The sequence below is a fragment of the Ursus americanus genome, chromosome 35 (genome assembly GCF_024610735.1).
Source record: "Ursus americanus isolate L20-20 chromosome 35, mUrsAme1.1.p, whole genome shotgun sequence".
Classification (NCBI taxonomy): Eukaryota; Metazoa; Chordata; class Mammalia; order Carnivora; family Ursidae; genus Ursus; species Ursus americanus.
Genome location: NC_142161.1, coordinates 1,139,873 through 1,159,938, shown reverse-complemented (window position 1 = coordinate 1,159,938; position 20,066 = coordinate 1,139,873). Strand labels below are relative to the sequence as shown.

The window sequence follows — 20,066 nt, the reverse complement described above, 5'->3', positions numbered from 1 at the left end:
AAATGCTTCTTTTTCTTTTAAAATGCTTATTTTTCTACCTCCTCCTTTATCACCATACTCCCCAGCTGTGTAAATTTCTTCTCTGGACCTTCACGCACAGCAGGAACTTTATCATTTCATCTTGAGAGTACTGCTCCTTCAGTCTTGACTGCTCCAGTCTGGGTTAGCTGCTTTCAGGCCCACAGTCCTGTGGGTTACTATAGCCTTTCCTGGTCTTAGATCCTGGGCTCTCTGGATCCCGTGACTTCCTTTCTTTTGTGTGCGTGCACATTTGGTATTGTTGTTGTTGTTTGTGAAGTAGATTTTACAGTAGTAGCAAGAGCACCCAGGCAACGATTCCTGAGTTGCTCTGTGATCCTCTCCAAGAGGACCCTCGTTTTTTATAATTCTCTTTCCCACTTTATTTCTGATTAGCTTCCAGGAAGCTGAGGATGAGGTAGCTGAATTCCAGGAGGGAAGCAGAAAATGAGAGACAGAGTTGTGGGCACAATTAGTTTAGGCTGAATGAAGAAATAGAGACTTGCAGGCTGGTAAGGAGACTGCAGCTTGAAGTGGAAGCTTTGAAGGCAGTGGTGGCAGTGGGTGCCGATGCCTAATGTGCTAGGTTTATCAAAATGAGAAATATACTTTTTCAGGTGGAACTGAAGAGCGGTCATCAACAGCAACAACAACAACAGAATAAGCGTCAAGTAAATTTTTGAAATAAAATGTTTTCTTTCACGGAACCAAGGGAAAGTGGTTTAGAGTTTAGAAGTTCACTTAGAAACTTCATAGCTGTCAGTTTTCTAGCTATAATGTTCCTATAATTTTCAAAGGCTGATTGTTTTGACAGAGTGCTTCCTTCTACAGGACTTTATTTTTTTATTTTTATTTTTTTTAATGTTTTTTATGACATTATGTTAGTCACCATACAGTACATCCCTGGTTTCTGATGCGAGGTTCGATGATTCATTAGTTGAGTATAACACCCAGTACACCATGCAATATGTGCCCTCCTTACTACCCATCACCAGTCTATCCCATTCCCCCACCCCCCTCCCCTCTGAAGCCCTCAGTTTGTTTCTCTGAGTCCATAGTCTCCCATGCTTCACTCCCCCTTCTGATTACCCCCCTTTCTTTATCCCTTTCTTCCCCTACCCATCTTCCTAGTTCTTAATGTTCCATAGATAAGAGAAATCATATGATAATTGTCTTTCTCTGCTTGACTTATTTCACTTAGCATTATCTCCTCCAGTGCCGTCCATGTTGCAGCAAATGTTGAGAACTCGTTCTTTCTGATAGCTGAGTAATATTCCATTGTATATATGGACCACAGCTTCTTAATCAAGTCATCTGTTGAAGGGCATCTTTGTTCCTTCCACGATTTAGCTATTGTGGATAATGCTGCTATGAACATTCGGGTGCATATGGCCCTTCTCTTCACTACGTCTGTATCTTTGGGGTAAATATCCAGTAGTGCAATGGCTGGGTCATAGGGTAGCTCCATTTTTAATTTTTTAAGGGACCCCACACTGTTTTCCAGAGTGGCTGTACCAACTTGCATTCCCACCAACAATGTAGGAGGGATCCCCTTTCTCCACATCTTCTCCAGCAATTGCTGTTTCCTGCCTTGTTGATTTTTGCCATTCTAACTGGTGTAAGGTGGTATCTTAGTGTGGTTTCTATTTGAATTTCCCTGATGGCTAAGGATTTTGAACATTTTTTCATGTGTCTGTTAGCCATTTGTATGTCCTCATTAGAAAAGTGTCTGTTCATATCTTGTGCCCATTTTATGATTTGTTTATTTGTTTCTCTTGTATTGAGTTTGAGAAGTTCTTTGTAGATCTTGGATACCAGTCTTTTTTTTTTTTTTTAATGATTTTTTATTATATTATGTTAGTCACCATACAGTACATCCCCGGTTTCCGATATAAAGTTCGATGATTCATTAGTTGTGTATAACACCCACTGCACCATGCAATACGTGCCCTCCTTACTACCCATCACCGGTCTATCCCATTCCCCCACCCCCCTCCCCTCTGAGGTCCTCAAGTTTGTTTTTATAGTCCATAGTCTCTCATGTTTCATTCCCCCTTCTGCTTACACCCCCTTTCTTTATCCCTTTCTTCCCTTACCGATCATCCTATTTCTTATGTTCCATAGATGAGAGAAATCATATGATAATTGTCTTTCTCTGCTTGACTTATTTCATTTAGCATTATCTCCTCCAGTGCCGTCCATGTTGCAGCAAATGTTGAGAACTCGTTCTTTCTGATAGCTGAGTAATATTCTATTGTATATATGGACCACAGCTTCTTAATCCAGTCATCTGTTGAAGGGCATCTCGGCTCCTTCCACGATTTAGCTATTGTGGACAATGCTGCTATGAACATTAGGGTGCATATGGCCCTTCTCTTCACTATGTCTGTATCTTTGGGGTAAAGACCCGGTAGTGCAATGGCTGGGTCATAGGGTAGCTCAATTTTTTAATCATGACATTTGCTTACTATCATATTGTTTCACTCATTACTTAGTAACACTAAATATAATTTTAAATTTAATGTGTTACAGGTTGAATTGTGTCCTCTCCAAAAGATGTTCTCGTCCTAACCCCTGATGTCTCAGAATATAGCCTTATTTGCAGATGGGGTCTTTACAGAGGCAATCAAGTTAAAATGAGATCGTTAGGGCTGTCCCTAATCCAGTACGATGATGTCCTTTTAAAAAGGGAAAATTCAGACCTAGAGACAAACATGCGTAGGAAAAAGAAAAAATTAAGACCTAGGGAGAAAACAACTGTCTATAAGCCAGAAAGAAAGGCCTGGATCAATTCTTTCCCTCATGACATTCAGAAGGAACCAAACTTGCCAACATCTTTATCTTGTCTTCTAGCCTCCAGAAATATGAGACAATTTCTGTTGGCTAACCCACTCAGTTTGCAGTAATCTGTTACAACAGCCTTAGGAAAGTAATACAAGTATATTCGTTCCAATTTTATATGAAAACTTTCCATTCTAAAATCCAATATTTTATATTATCTTAATTTTTAATTCTTTAAAATATCAGTTCATAATGATTAGTGGTTTAGTACTGTATAAACATTGTTTAAACATATTTATAGACATGAAATTTTTCCTTGCCTTTCTTCCATGATATTTGCCTTTACCTGTTATAATTCTTCCTCTCTGCCCATTTATTTCCTAAATCTTTTACTGACTTCTTTACTAAACAATTCATGTGAGAATTCCTGTCTTGTCCATCTCCTCTTTCCCTTAGGCCATCTTGTATATATATCAACTACGTCCGTATAGCTGTGTAGGTATATAGTCAAGTTATTAGTAGGTCACCTAGGCAACCCCAAATACTGACTCATCTAATGGCGTGACAGAGCAGCAGGGCCAAAGATTTCATCGAAATGTGAATGTACCCCGAGTGACTCAGTACCAGAAGCATATGAAGAATGGAGGAGAAATAAATTTTGAAATGTACATAACTGAAAATTCTTCTAATGTTCAATGAATAACATGCAATTAGAGAATTTGGTTCTCAAGTAATAGAAGTTCTTTCTTTTTGGGTATATGCAAAGATAAGCACACTATTTTTTAGTGGCAATTACACAAAATAGAATTTATCAGAATTCCTGTGTTTGTAGGGTACAAACCTGTGAAGTCAGTGAGTATGAAAGTAACAACTTGTGTGAAGGAAACTTGAGATTTTTCCCAAATTTGAAAACAATCCTTAAAGTTATATGATATTGCATTAACAAGTTATAATGCTAAAAATATTTTTTTAAACAACCAATGTTTTAAAAAATCAACCATGCTAGTGGAAAAGTAGAATTTTCTTTTTATTATGTGTATAGAAAATTATACTGAGGCACCAAGGTGGCTTAGTTGGTTAAGTGTCTGATTTTTGATCTCAGCTCAGATCTTGATCTCAGGGTCATGAGTTCAAGGCTCGTGTTGTGCTCTAGCTGGGCTGGAGTCTAGAAGGGAGGGAGGGAGGGAAGGAGGGAAGGAGGAAGGAAAGAAGGAAGGAAAGGGAAGGGGAAGGGGCAAGGGAAAGGGAAAGGAAGGAAAAAGGGAAGGGAAGGAGGGAGGGAGGAGGGAAGGAAGGAAGGAAGGAAGAAGAAAGAAAGAAAGAAAGAAAGAAAGAAAGAAAGAAAGAAAGAAAGAAAGAAAATTATATCACCAAAGCACTGGAATTTGAAGAGGAGGTCAAAGAGTACCCAGCCAAAAATATCAGAAAAGAAGTGTTACAGAAGTACGTCAGAAATAAATAGCATAAAAATACGTTATTTCTCTGGACTTTGTGATGTTTAAGGTATTAGTTTTTTAAAATTTGTAATTTATTATTTCTTTTCTCATTCTAAGTAAATATCCCTGTCTGTATGTAATTTTGCATTTATGTTTTTTTATTTTGCGAACTATATAATATCATCCTTTAAAAACCAAACTAAATGTATCCCAACTTAACTTTTCAAGCCAGATTTCAAATATGCCTTTTTCAACATCACCTGACATGAGGAGGGTAGAGTAGAAAAGGTCAGAGTTAAAAAAAGATAGTAGTTTTACCATGGTTAAAATATCTTATTTTGTGAATTTCACACACACACAAAATCTGATTGTGTGAACCCATTGCTAGCAGCTCTCCCAGAGCTGTAGAAGGGGCTTGGACAATTGAAACTCCCCAGTAAATCTTCTTGTGCCCCCCACTGAGTATCAGCCCATCCTTTCTCCATAATTCCACGGCCATAGGTTCAGTCATTCATTGAATAAATTTCGGCAGGGCATTTAGTACATATGAGGCTCTGTTCTAGATGTGGGTGTAGAAACAGCGAATAACAATCCATGTTCCCACAGAGCTTTTTTGTCAGGGGGGGAGAGGGGAACAACCAATTAGCAAGTAAATACATAAATAACCAAGACTATTTTAGGTAGTCATATAAGCAATGCAGGAAATAAAATAGGAATTGATAAAGATGACTGGGGTAATGAGCAACCTGAGATAGAACTAGAAGGTGATTCTAAGAAGAAAATATTCTGAGACATAATAATAAACATAAACCATTTCTATAAATATTTTAGGAGAAATAATTTTAGAGAGAGAGGGTGAGCACACATGTGAGTGGGGAGGAGGGGCCGAGGCAGAGGGCGAGAAAAAATCTCAAGCTGACTCTCTGCTCAGCTGGGAGCCCTATGTGGGACTGGATCCCAGGATCCTGAGATCATGACCGGAGCTGAAATCTAGATAGAGTCAGACACTCAACAGACTGAGCCACCCAGGCACCTTAGAAATTATTATTTTTTTAATAATTTGTTATTTATTTGAGAGAGAGAGAGCAAGCACGAGCAGCAGGGTGGAGAAACAGGGAAAAGAAGAAGCATGCTCCCCGCTGAGCAGGAAGCCTGACGTGGGGCTTGATCCCAGGACCTCAAATTCATGACCTGAGCTGAAGGCAGATACTTAACCGACTGAGCCACCCAGGTGCCCCTCAGAAATTATTTTAAGTAGAGTAAATAATAAATGCAAAAGCTCTGGGCAGAAAACTGTTGCATGTTCAAGGAATCTAAAGATGGTAGTGTTGGCTAGAGCAGGAAAGCAGAGAAAGGTAGGAAATGAGGAAGGGGTGAGAGCATGATGTTAGACTTTCAAGGCAGGACTGTTGGACTAATTGCAAAAGGCTATTCCTTCCTGAATGTTCCAAAGGCACTTCAGATTTAACATATTTAAAACCAAATTCGCCATCTTTCTTCCACCAGCATGTTCCTGCTTCTACGTTGCCCATCTCATTTAATGACATCATCTCCCCTCAGTTGCCCGACCTAAAAGAATCTCCTACTCTGCCCTGTAATTCTTCCCTGATTCCAAATCTAGTTTATTAACAAATCTTATTTGCTGATTCTTCCTCACAAATCTCTCTCGTCCTGCGCCCCTTTCCAGGTCACTGCTCCTGTTCCAGTTTACCCCTTCACCATCTCCCCTGCAGTTTCACCTCACTTCCCTCTTAGAGACCCACTGCTTTTCCTTTTATTTCCTTGAGTTAGTCTTTACACAGCAGCCCTCATGAGCTTTGCAAACAATGATCGGTCATGTCGCTCTGTTGTTAAAACGCCTCCAAATGGTCCATCACCGCACAAATAAGAATGTCTACACCATTAGACATGGAATCCAAGATCCTTTAGGTCTGACTATTGCCTATGACTCCAGTCTCCATCACACAGATTAATTCTCCAACAAAACCAAACTACTTTCAATTTCCTTTATGTTCCCACCACTTCAAACCTTTATTCTTTGCACATGTTGTTTTTGACATTTGGAACGACTATTCCCATTACGTCCCCTGCTGTGTCCCTGCAAAATTCACCCTGAAAAGCCTAGGTTTAGTGTCCATATTTTTTGGTAACACTTCTCTTGAAGCTTTCTCTCCCCACCACACACCACCACCAGGACTTGACCTCTCATTGCCTCTGTTTGTGCTGCTTTTTGCACGTAGAATCATTTTAGAAGTCTGGTTTCCCCCTGTTGATACCCATTAGAATGATTTGATGCCTGTACTTCAAGCAATGTGATGAGGAGCCTACAGAGCTTGTCCCTGAACAGTACAGCTATTGATCACAAAAATAAAACGTTAGACCTACAGGGAATTTTTATCATTAAGGTGATCCCTTCATCATACAAATGAAGGAACCAATAACCAGAAAGGTTAAGCAGCCAACAGCACCCTAACTAGTTTTTTATGGAGCCCATAGTAACTTCGTATCTCCTGCCCCCAGAGCTTTAGCCTCGGGCTTTGTGTGCCATTGGGGATTTCTCCCCTCCTCTCCCTTATTTACGTTCACGGATGTTATCTTCAATGGAAAGCTGATCGGTAGCTATGGATGCATTTACTTTATATTAAGCACTCTACCAACATTCCTGAAGGGATGAAATAAAAGGCTTGAGTTTGTAATGATCTAATTGATACTGTCAATGGAGTGAGACTATGCTTAGGAAGCCTATTGCTTCATTCCTTAATTCTTCTGTCAAACATTCCCTAATCACCTTTAATATGCAAAATGCCACACTTTGTGTTGAGAATGAAAAGGCAAACAGAAAATGTGCTCTTTGCACACCAGAAAGTCACAGAGAAATAAAACACATGATCATAATACTAAAGCAAAGTTAGAAAAGCCATACTGAAAGTGTGACTAAATCAAGAAGTGCATGATTCTGGAAATCTCTTAGGAAAGAGTCACCAAGTTTTTTAGAGAAGATTATATTTGAGCTATACATTCCTTCATTTATTCATTCATTATTATTCATTTATTTATTATTAACGAGCACTTAGCTTGTTAATAACAAATTTTTTTAGAAGACAAAACTAAAGGATGAATCATGAAATAACTGCTCAATCAGTGTTATTTTTAGGGGCAGCTTGACTTAATCTCATTGACAGTGCTGCTTTATTCATCACACCATGAAACTAGATTCAAGGAATCTTCAAGGAAAGCATCTGAATGCAGGCCCTGGCACTTCTGCAGAGCAAGTTTCTTCATTCCGAATCTGTGGAATAGACCAAAAACCCGAAGCATCTGGCAGGATATGTGGCAGCTGGAAAATCCCCTAACCACATATTTTAAAGCCCATAAGATGCTTGTGGTTTAACACGTATATGTCGTTATTCTAACATTCACTAAAATAAAATGCAATTACACATTAGTGAATACTATTGATTTTCTCTTAGGATAATTTCAGCTGTTAATTCCCTCAAATAATATCTTAGAACTCACTTGTGTGCTAAATGGAAACCCAGAGAATAATTTACATTTTTCTTTTTAGTGAAGATATAAATGAATTAAAACTTTAGAAAAAATAACCCAAGGCCCTCAAGAACTGATTATCCCCCTTTCTTTAACCTGAATTCTCCTTTTATTAAGAAAGATTCACTATTCAGGGAACATTTTACCTTCATTCATAAAATGGAGTCTTTCATTTCTGGGGACTCATGACAAATGAACAAATGAAGGGACAGATGAAGACTCATTAAGGGACTTGTTTGAATTTAAATGGGGGAAAAGATTTCAAATAGGTAAATTAAATATGCAGATATATGTGCATATATGTATCTGCATATACATATACTTGCCTGTGGTTTTCTTCAGTAAGTTAATTTATAGCTTTTTTTTCTTTTTTACTTTAAGGAATAGGAAATGGGTGTGTATATGAATGGGTTTTAATCTTTGCAGCGTTCCACGATGTCTCCATTGCTTTTCACTTAAGAAAACATATCCAGCCTTTGCCCACCTAAATCAGGATATTTCCATTAGAAGAAGAAGGAGGAGGGGAAGAAGAAGGAGGAGGAAGAGGGGGAGGAGAACCACCTCACCAGGTCCAGTGTGATGCCTTGTTTTACATTAGGTGTTAAAGAAATCTGTACAAATGTGTGCAGCTGTTTCCCTTCAGTCAATGATAGTATTTATTCGGAGACCTCCTGCAATTTCATGGCCGATGACTCCTGTTGCCATAAACCATTCAGAGGGAAAGGAAAACCCAATGAGTAATCACTGTGCACTGAAAATGTCATTGTAAAAGTAAGGTGGCAGAGACAAGGCCTCTAGAGTTGAACTCTGAAGACCCAAACCAACTCTAATCAATCTGTTAGATTTTGTTACTCAAACTTGGTAGCATTTTTATGCTGCTTGAGCCATTTAATATTATTTTAAACAATGCCTTTACTTTAACATGAAATACTAATTAACCATTGTTAATTCCATAAGATAATTTTTTTATCCCCTTTCCCTTCCATTGGCTATATAACAGTGATTATAGTTCTGTAAAATGCCTTGTTTTCTTCATTTTTATTAGAAAAACTAAATTAATAAACTTGAAACCTTTCATTAAAAGAAGTTCTTCAAAATTTAGTATCTTAATGTTCAAAATAAGTAACTAAAGGGTAGCATAAGAAAATTTTTAAAAAAGGGATAATCCTAGATATATAATGTGTGTGCATATATACACAAAAAATGATAGATAGATAGATGATAGATAGTCATAACATTATTAAAGCAACATTTTCTAGCCTGGGATATATTTTCAAAAGAAAATAGAAGCATACGCACCTAATTTTATTTACATGGTAGTTTTTCACTTTTTTATATTAGGCGAAAAGGTAATATTTTTTTTTGTAGAGTTTTTTCAAAAGAAATAGTTAAGGGGCACCTGGGTGGCTCAGTTGGTTAAGCATCTGCTTTAAGCTCAGGTCATGATCCTGGAGTCCCAGGATCGAGCCCTGCATCAGTCTCTCTGCTCATCAGGGAGTCTGCTTCACCCTCTCCCACTCCCGCTGCTCATGTTCTCTCTTTCACTCTCTCTCACTCTCTCTCAAATAAATAAAATCTTTTAAAAAAATAAAAATAAAGTAAAAAAAAAAGTTAAAACCCATGTTAAGAAATCCCCTTTTAATATGAAAGTGACTTTTTATTTTATTCTATTTTAGTTCAATATAGTTAACATACAGTGTTATATTAGTTTCAGGTGTACAATATAGTGATTCAGCAATTCCATACATTACTCAGTGCTCATTGTCATAAATGTACTCTTAATCATTGTCACCTATTTCACCCATCCCCCCACCCAACTCCCTTCTGATAACCATCAGTTTGTTCCCTGTAGTTAAGAGTCTGTTTTTGGTTAGTTACTTTTTTCCTTTGTTTTGTTTCTTAAATTCCACATATGAGTGAAATCATATGGTATTTGTCTTTCTCTGACTTATTGCACTGAGCATTATACTCTCTAGATCCATTCATGTTGCAAATGGCAAGATTTCATTCTTTTCTATGGCTGAGTAATATTCCATTGTATATATATATCCCACTTCTTTATCTATTCATCTAGTGTTGGACACTTGACGATATTTGGCTATTGTAAATAATGCTGCAATAAACATAGGGGTACATATATCTAGCCGAATTGGTGTTTTTGTATTACTACATCATATGGTAGTTCTATTTTTAATTTTTTGAGTAACCTCCCATGTCTTCTGCCCATTTTTAATTGGATTATTTGTTTTTTTGGTGTTGAGTTGTATCAGTTCTTTATATATCTTGGATACTAGCCCTTTGTTGATTATGTCATTTGTAAATATCTTCTCCCAGTCATTAGGTTGTCTTTTAGTTTTGTTGGTCATTTCCTTTGCTTTTCATTTTGATGTAGTTCCAATAGTTTATTTTTGCTTTTATTTCCCTTGCGTTAGGAGAAATATCTAGAAAATGTTTGTATGGCCAGTGTTAGAGAAATCACTGCTTGTGCTTTCTTCTAGAATTTTTATGTTTCAGGTTTCACATTTAGGTCTTTAACCCATTTTGAGTTTATTTTTGTGTACCAAGTAAAAAAGTGGTCCAGTTTCATTCTTTTGCATAGAGATTTCCCAACATTATTTGTTGAAGAGACTCTCTTTTACCCTTTGCATATTCTTGCCTCCTTTGTCAAAGATTAATTGACCATATAATTACAGGTTTATTTCTGGGCTCTGTATTCTGTTCCATTGATCTATGTGTTTATTTTTATGCTCATACTGTTTTGACTACTACAATTTCGTAGTATAACTTGAAATCTGGGATTTTGATACTTCCTCTTTGTTTTTTCATGATTGCTTTGGCTATTCAGGGTCTTTTGTGGTTCCATACAAATTTTAGGTTGGTTTGTTCTACTTCTGTAAAAAATGCTGTTGGTATTTTGATAGGGTTTGCACTTAATGTGTAGGTTTCTTTGGGTAGTATGGACATTTAAACAATATTTGTCCTTCCAATTCATGAGCATGGAATATCTTTCCGTTTGTGTTGTCTTTGATATCTTTTATCAATGTTTTCTAGTTTTCAGAGTATAGACTTTCATCACTTTGGTTAAGTTTATTCCTAGATATATTTTTTAAAGATTTACTTATTTATTTGCCAGAGAGAGTGCACAAACAAGGGGGAGGAGCAGAGGTAGAGGGAGAAGCAGGCTCCTCACTGAGCAAGAAGCCCGATATGGGCCTCCATCTCAGGACCCTGGGATCATGACCTGAGCCAAAGACAGACGCTTAACTGACTGAGTCACCCAGGGGTCCCTAGTCCTAGATATTTTATTATTTTTGGTGCAGTTGTAAATGGGATTATTTTCTCAATCTCTCTTTCTGCTGCTTTATTGTGTATAGAAATGTAATGGATTTTTGTATATTGATTTTTATATCCTGTGATCTTACTGAATTCCTTTATTAGTCCAATAGATTTTTGGTAGTCTTTTGGGTTTTCTGTATGTGGTATCATAAGACATTCCTTTCTTCTGAGAGGAACTGAAATAATCATCATACTTGTGTTTTCTATAGCTAAATCATTCCTTAGTTCTATATTCTCTCACAAAAAGCATTGGGTCATTTTCCTTAGAGAAGATAGGTTTTTTGTTTTGTCTTAGTTTCATTATTAAGCAATTGAGAGAATCACTTGTATTCTCTGTATCTCAGTCATCAGATGGATCTTCTCAGAAGAGGATTATTCCCCAAAGGTGGTGCATGGTTACAGAGATGTTAAGGAGTGAAGGGACCATACCTTCTATTTTTTGTAACTCCCAGACTTTCCAGTTCAGATTCCTGTATCTAAAGAGAGTGCAATTTCAAAGCATCCCAATGATATTGTGCTAACTAGCTTTTTGTGCTGTTTTAACTTCAATTAGTGCTTATTAGGTCTGTAGGAAGCTCTATTTTTAAAAACGATCTTTTGCCATTCCAGTATGAACTTCCCCAGATGGAGTTCTTCATCCCCTCTCAAAAATAATCATACCTACTTCTCTATTGTTGTTGATAGTTCCGTTTGTCTCTCCTTCTCTGCAACATCATTTCATTTATTTATCAATAACCTAATATTTCAGGTCCAGTTTGCAGTTTTGAAAACACAAAGATGAATGGGCCATATTCTCTGACTTTAAAGAATTCATGGAATAGTCAGAACCAAAACACATGGTCAAAATCCAATACTGTAAGGATGATGGCATGTGTAGATCAAGGGGTATGACGGGAACAAGGATGCAGAATACAAACTAAGATTTGAATAATCAGGAATTGCTAAGTAAAATCACCACTTGTGTTTTAAAGAATGAAGAGTAATTATTCAAGTAAGGCAGAAGGAGGAGATAGGGCATTCTAAACTGAGGATAAAGCTTTTCTTTCTCTTTTTTTTAATGAACATGAAGTACAGAGCTTGTATCGAGTATAAAAAATTGCACATATAACTAGTGTATCAAATCCATCCTCCTTGGAATGAAAGTATACATGACCCTGATCCTCCTCTTATTATTCTTTATATTCATTTGATGAGGCTAATCATTTCTCTTTTCTCCAGCTGAAACTCAGATGGAGTTTCCCTCATGATTTTTCTAGTCAGTCCTTCAATTATTAAAATGCCCAGTCCCATAAAATAGTCAAGATTCCTAGTTGATTTAAAGTTAAAATTTCCCTTTCTCATCTTTTTCTTCCAGTTGAAGAAGGGGATGTGGAAGTATCTTCTCTTTTGCACATAATATAGGAAGATTGGAGTTAATTCAAAGGATATGTAGAGTCATTGAAAATACCTGATCATAACCGTAGTATAGTTATATTTCAGTTTGTAACTATGCTTTGTTTAGAGAATGGATTTAAAGAAATAAGACCAGACGCAGAAGAGAACAAAGGAGATTTCCCCCCAATTACCCATGATAGATCTAGTAGTGATGCAGAAGAAAGAAAAGGGAAACTAAGAAAGTAAAATCTGTGTGCACTGGGTGATTGTTTAGATGTGAGTGGAGAAGAAAAATGTGAGATCAAAGGTAAATCTCAGTTTCCATATTGGATGGGATGGGTGGAATCTGCTGTTTCTGTGGAGGTATACAGAAGGTGGAGTTTTAGACAAGATGTTAAGCTCAGTTTTAAATGTGTTGACTTCAAGGTGCATATGAGACATAGTGAAGATGGCCATTGGACCCTTGTGTCTATTACAGAAGTCTCAAGTAGAGAATGATTATGGTTGAAAACTTTACTAGAGATAGTTATAAATGTAGATATAAGTACATGGAGTATACATATACATAAGATCTATGTATCTATACTTTTTTCTAGAATTTCCATTTGGTTCTTCAATGAACATTTCAGTTTATCTGCTAAGATTTATGTGTTTAATCATTATGTGTGTATTTTAATTTACATACTGAGCCTAGTTATTATAAATGCTTTTAAAATCTTGTCTGCTAATTACATATGCATCATCTCAGAAACCCCAGTGATTGCTTGTTATTGCTGAAATAGTTTGAGAAATTACTCATATGATAGAATTTATCATTTAAAGTCTATAATTTAGTGGTTTTCAGTATATTTATAGAGTTGTTCATTGATTGCCTTTTATTCTGAGTATTAGTTACATTTTAAGGTTTCTTTGTATAGCTAATAATATGGGATTATATCCAACATTGTGAATGATACCTTACAGAGACACTGGATTCTGATATATTTTATATCTGTATGTATAGACACACACACACACACACACACACACACACATATGGCTAAAGTGTTAAATCCACAGAATGGGAAAAACAAGTAGTCAAGGGAAGAAGACACACCTGGGCAATGCCAATGTGTATAATGAGTGGTCTACACAAAGAAGACAGAAAAGAAAATGAGAATAAGTAGAGGTTATGTTATCACAGAAACAAGACGTATTATTTCTAACTTAGAAGTTTTGATTTATTAAAAATCTTAACTTCTCAATTCTGTCAAGATTACTTATTTCCATTTCATTACAAATATCATATACGTTTGCTAAAACTTATTGTAAGTGCATTCATCCTTCCAGAAATTAAAAGAAAATGCAATATAAATAAATTAAAAACAAAAAACAAAAAACTTCCTTTAAAAAAAATGTCCATGACTGCCTGATAAATCTGGATTACTCCTTTTTTTTGTTGGGGGGGGGCAGTGAAGGGAGTGTTGGTAACTATGTTGTGATCAACATCTTTTCATTCTCTGCTCCCTGCTTAGCCATTTGGGATGCAGGGTTTCTGCCAGAGTTATAATGCAGGTGTTCTCTAGCACATTATCATTCCATGATTATGTATACAGACCTTGGATTTACCTCTGTTTCTGGAACTCTCTGTCATTAGGAACATAAGTTTATCACTTTGACCTTTATCTGTGATGGAGTTTTGTTGAAATCCCCACCATAAATCATACTGGTGTTAACTATTTGTTTTAAAGTCTTTAGGGCCATTATTTTATAAACGGAAATTGAAAGCATCTTTATCTCAGTTAAATGAGGTACACATTTTTGTATATGAGAAGAGATATTTAAAGTCACCTAACAGAAATCTTTGAGTAAGATTGGGATAAGTCAACTACTTTTCTGGTTGAGTAAGTATTGTCAGCTTTATTGTTATTACTAAGAATTTTATCAGCTTAGAACTTGAGTTTTGATTTTAACCATGTTTTCAGAAGAAATTTATATCTTTTCTCCTATAATTTTTTGAATGAATTATTGTAAAATGAAGTATTTACTGAGTGAGCTATAATAATGGCATCTACTATTTATATAGCACTTACTATAATTTTGTTCAAGTATGTAAGGAATAAAATACCAAATTTAACAATAAATACAGAAATATTGAAGTCACTTGTATCCATATCAGGTATAGAAGATCTGGGATGGATGGATAGATAGATGATAGATAGGCAGATAGGCAGATAGGCATAAATGAAACAATGAGAGAACCAGTCTATTTCTCAAACTGGTAAGTAGTATTTCCAGACCACAGTGTTATAACTGACTGAAAACTGGTACTAAGGAGAAGACTAAGACCTTATTATTGTCCTCAAGGATATTTTTTCCAACTGTATTGAGATATAATTGACATATAACATTGTATAAGGTTAAGATGTACAAGGTGATTGTTTGAACACATATTTTGTGAAATGACTACTATACTAAAGTTAGTTAACACCTCCATTATGTCACATAATTACCATTTTGTTTTTTTGGTGAGAACACTTAAGATCTACTCTCTTAGCAACTTTGAAGTGTATAACACAGTGTTGCTAACTGTAATCATCATTAGATGCCCAGAATTTATTAATCTTATAACTAGAAGTCTGTACTCCTTGACCAACTCTTCCCATTTCCCATCCTGTGGCAACCACCATTCTATTCTCTGATTCTGAATTTGGCTTTTTCAGATTACACATGTGAGTATTTGTTTTTCCCTGTCTGATTTATTTTACTTAGCATAATGTCCTCAAAGTCCATATAGGTTGTCATCCATGGCAGGATTTCTTTCCTTTTTATGTTTGCATAATATTCCACATTGATCAATTTATATGGAATATATATATATTCCATATAAATGTATATATATATATTCCATATATATGGAATATTTGCTATTTTTCTATCCATTCATCTATTTATATGGAATATATATATGGAATATATAAATATATATATGTATATTTGCTATTTTTCTATCCATTCATCTCTCATTGCTTAGGCTGTTTCTTTTTTTTTTTTTTTAAAGATTTTATTTATTTATTTGACAGAGATAGAGACAGCCAGCGAGAGAGGGAACACAAGCAGGGGGAGTGGGAGAGGAAGAAGCAGGCTCATAGCAGAGGAGCCTGATGTGGGGCTCGATCCCATAACGCCGGGATCACGCCCTGAGCCGAAGGCAGACGCTTAACCGCTGTGCCACCCAGGCGCCCTGCTTAGGCTGTTTCTATATCTTGGTTATTGTAAATAAGGATGCTATGAACACAGGGTGCAAATATCTCTTTAAGATAGAGATTTCATTTCCTTTGGCTGCATGCCAGAAGTGGAATTGCTGGATCATATGGTAGTTCTATTTCTAGTTTTTTGAGGAAACTCTAAACTGTTTCCCATAGTGTTTGAACCGATTTACATTCCTGCCAACAGTGTATGGGGGGCTTCCCTTTCCTCCACATCCTCACCAACACTTGTTACCTCTTTTCTTTTTGATGACAGCCATTCTAACAGATGTGAAGTAGTATCTCATTGTGGTTTTGATTTGCATTTCCCTGATGGTTAGTGATTTTTTCCACGTAACTCTTGGCCATTTCCTCAATTATATGTTAACCCAATAGAAAGACAAAGCTAATGTATGAAATGAAAGACAATTTCTGTTAAACTCTGTGGAAACAACTATAAGAACAACAGAAGACTAGACTTCATTTTTACTGAAAATCTAATTGCTGAGAGCTTTCACATGCATTCTCTTATTTAATCTTCACAAGAATGCTCTGTGGCGACATTATTAAGGCCATTTTGTAGGTGAGAAACTAAGAAACCTGTGCTAATTCACAAACATGACTCAAATGCAGATTTATCTCATTCAAAATCCTGTGATCTTTCCATTATTCCACGGAAGTAGTGGTGAAGGACTCAGACTATAGTTTCTTTGCTCTGTTTTTCACATGAAAGTAGATTCTGCATGCTAAACTCTGTTTTGTATCAGTGAAGCTCCTTTAGGTGGCATTATTTTACATTTGTAAAGGTTAAAGTAATCCGGTTTTTCTGGGGGGGGGGGAGGAAACTTTTCTCTTTCCAAGGATGGGTGATAACACTCTCAATTTAACCCAAAAGTAGTAGACCAGGAAGGTTTTACATAACACAACTTCCCAGCTTTGCCAACCATGGATATCTTTAGGAAAGTTAAGTCAAGATTTAGATCTCAAATATATAATCCCACTATGAAGTTTCAGACTTCTAATATGAGGTTTCAGAATTTCTAATACATGTTCAAGCAAATGCAGATATCTCTATTTTTTCCTTGCAGAAAACAAAATTGTGATCGTCATAAAAACAGACTGCATTATGCACTTTTTATACCACTCATAGAATCTAATATGATGCTAAGAGAGTAAAAGTTATGGTAGTTGCTAAATAAGTCTGGAGGCAAGAGCCTCACTACTGTCTAACCAAATAAGTATTTTACATTAAGGAACTTCAAGCCAGGCAGGAACTGTAGACAATCATGAAATGCTATTGGTGAGAAACGTAGGCCTGTCTCATATGTCTAAACTTGGAGTTATCTTTCTCACCCAAATATATGTAGTTATTTTCCATATTTTTCTTTTCAAACTGTTGTTACCATCAAAATATACTGAATATATACAGAGCTTGGTAGCCTCGCCAGAAGTGCTGCAAACGATGAAGAGTTCAAAGTTTCAAGAGGTGGTTTATACCATTGAAAGGTGTTAATAATTTTTAGAGCAAACTAGGCCTGAAGACATCTCAGATCACACTACGTGGTAACTTCAGTATCCCCTAAAAATAGTGACAGAACCAATCTCAGTGGACATTCAAGATTTGCCTCATTTGTAAATACTATCTGGACTATGTGTTTAGAGTGAATAAGAGATTGATGTTTACAGACTTCTGTTAGATGCCTCTCCAACTAGATTATACTGCTTATCATCACCCTTAAGATGTTTTTAAGTCAACTTTTAGAGAAAAACTGATCCATTTGTTCAACACATATATATTTTTTAAATTTTTATTGAAATTCCAGTTAACATATGGTGTAATATTAGTTTCAGGTGTACAATTTAGTGAGACAACACTTACATACAACACCTGGTGCTTATCCCCAGTGCATGTCTTAATCCCCATCACCTGGGTAACCCATTCCTGCACCCTCAACACATATTTTTGAGCACTATGAAATAAACCTTAATCTCAGTGCAAGAGATACCACAGAGAGCAAGATACACAAAGTTCACACTCTCATAGGGTTTATGTTCTCATGTAATACCCACGTCTGCATCGCGTCTTCCCTGAAAGTCGGTATTTATTTTTATTGACTGATATTATAAATATCTTTAACAAAATATATCAAGTGAATTATAATGAAAGAAAATTAACTTTTGTCACCTCATTGGTATATGATATTGATCAATGAATAAGTGAATTAATTATTTTCATCAAATATGACTGTTACTAACATAGTTCTGCTTTCATTTTAGGTTTGGAGTACGAGTCAAAATTTACATCCATGCTGGATTTTACTAAAACTATAACCTCATTTGTGGCAATTAGTTTCATGTAACATCCAGTTTCTACTAAAGGACATTCTGGAAGGTATTCTGACAAGGAGTGGGGCATTACTTGTTTTCATTTGACCGCTAATAATCAAATTCCAGCCAGTCTGCAAACTTTGGTCAAAAGTAAGTGTCACTTAATTGTCTAATAAATTATTTTCTGTGGTGTTTCTTCCCCTCATAGTTGTTTTTTTTTCCCCACTATGAACTTTTCCCGCTTTTCAGTTTTTCCTTATCTTAGTAGTCAAGTTAGTGTTATAGGAAGGGTGTATTTCTTAACTGCAACCCAAAAGACTAAAAATAAGACTGACAGTGGAATTCTTAATAGAAATTTTTTTTAAAAAATGGCAATTATCATTTTAAACAAAATAATTTAAAATATATAATTCTATGCCCACTGAAAATATCCTTCAAAGTAAAGGTGAAATAAAGACATGTCCACAAAATTATAGTGAAGAGAATTCACTAGTAGTAGATAGATACTAAAAGGAAGTCTTCAAGAAGAAGGAAAATACTCTTAGAAATAAATACAGAAAAGAGTAAAAGTGCTAAAAAAACTAAAGAATGGAAAAACATGTTATTTCAGCAGTATCCAAAAGAAGTCTTATGTAGTTATGCCAATGTCAAATAGGGAATATTTTAAGGCAAGAAGTATCACTAGAAATAAAGAGAGAGCAAAAAAATAAATAGAAGAAAAACATTTCATAATGAAAAAGGTCAATCTACCAAGAAGATTTAATAATTCTAAAATTGTGTGCATCCAACAATATAAGTTCCAAATATATACAGAACAAAGTGGCAAAAGTAAAAGGTGGAGTGCAAAAATCCACAATGAAGAAGATTTTAACACACATTTCTCATAACTAAGTCCAAGCAGGAAAAAAATTCAGTAAGCACATAGAAGATCTGTAGAAGTTATTAAGATATTTACCTAATTGATATATATGAAGTGCTGCAGAACAAAATAGATGAATGCACAGATTCTCTTGACATTCACATGAACATTTATCAAAGTGTATTGTAAAAAATTTTATATAGGCTGGAGTAAAAAGAAATCTCAACAAATGTTAAAGTACTAGATAATTCAGAAAGTCCTTCGACCACAATGTAGTGAAACTGGAATTCAGTCATAAAAGATGACTAGACTATGTCCTTATATTTGAAAATAAAGCTATATATTACTAAATAATCCACAGATCAAGCGTTATACAGTAAAGCTATATATTACTAAATAATCCACAGAGAATATTTTGAACTGAATTAGAATTTTTTAAAAATCTAGTATTGCCTGCAGAGGCAGGCAAAATTGTTTAGACTAGAAGGTATTACATTAAATGTATATATACAAAAAAAGAAAGGCTAAAAATGATTATTCTAAAGGAGTTAAATAATATCAAATTAATTCTAAGAAAATGGAAGAAAAACATAAAGAGCAGAAATAAAAATTTAAAAATCTATGGAACACTAAATAGTCAATAAAAGTATTAAACAGCCAAAAGTTGATTTCTCTATAAATTATAGACTAATAGATTTGATACACTCCTAATAAGATCTACTAAGAGGGGCATCTGTGTGGCTCGGTCAGTTAAGCGTCCTACTCTTAATCTGGGCTCAGGTCATGACTTGAAGCTTGTGAGATCAAGCTCCGTGACAGGTCTGTGCTCAGCGTGGAGTCCCCTTGAGATTCTCTGTCTCCCTCTTCCTATGCCCCTCCCCCACCCTTACAGCTATAATCTGTGTGACTATATAGATAAAGGAAGAAATGTTTTCTCTAAACAAAACTTCGTTCAAGCTAAAAGACATCACAGACCAGCTACAAAAAAAAACAAAAAACAAAAACAAAAAAAACCCAAAAACCAAAAAAACCGAAAATAGTTTAAATTATGTTCTGTTTCAAGAAAACAAAGTAAGAGATTCATCTAGGATTCAGCAGTTAGAGATTAGGAATATAATAATAAAACTATTTATGGAAATCTGTATCAAAAACTGATTTTCA

The 20,066-nt window shown here is 35.5% G+C and overlaps 1 long non-coding RNA gene across 3 annotated transcripts in view; it reads left to right on the top strand.

Annotated features, from left to right (window-relative positions):
* LOC123789944 (uncharacterized) overlaps window positions 1–20,066 on the top strand; it is a 464,623-nt gene that overhangs the window by 6,393 nt on the left and 438,164 nt on the right. For all 3 annotated transcript variants that reach the window (XR_015723084.1, XR_015723083.1, XR_015723085.1), the window contains exon 3: window positions 17,996–18,196. This is a non-coding gene — a long non-coding RNA (uncharacterized LOC123789944). The remainder of the gene's footprint in view (window positions 1–17,995; window positions 18,197–20,066) is intronic.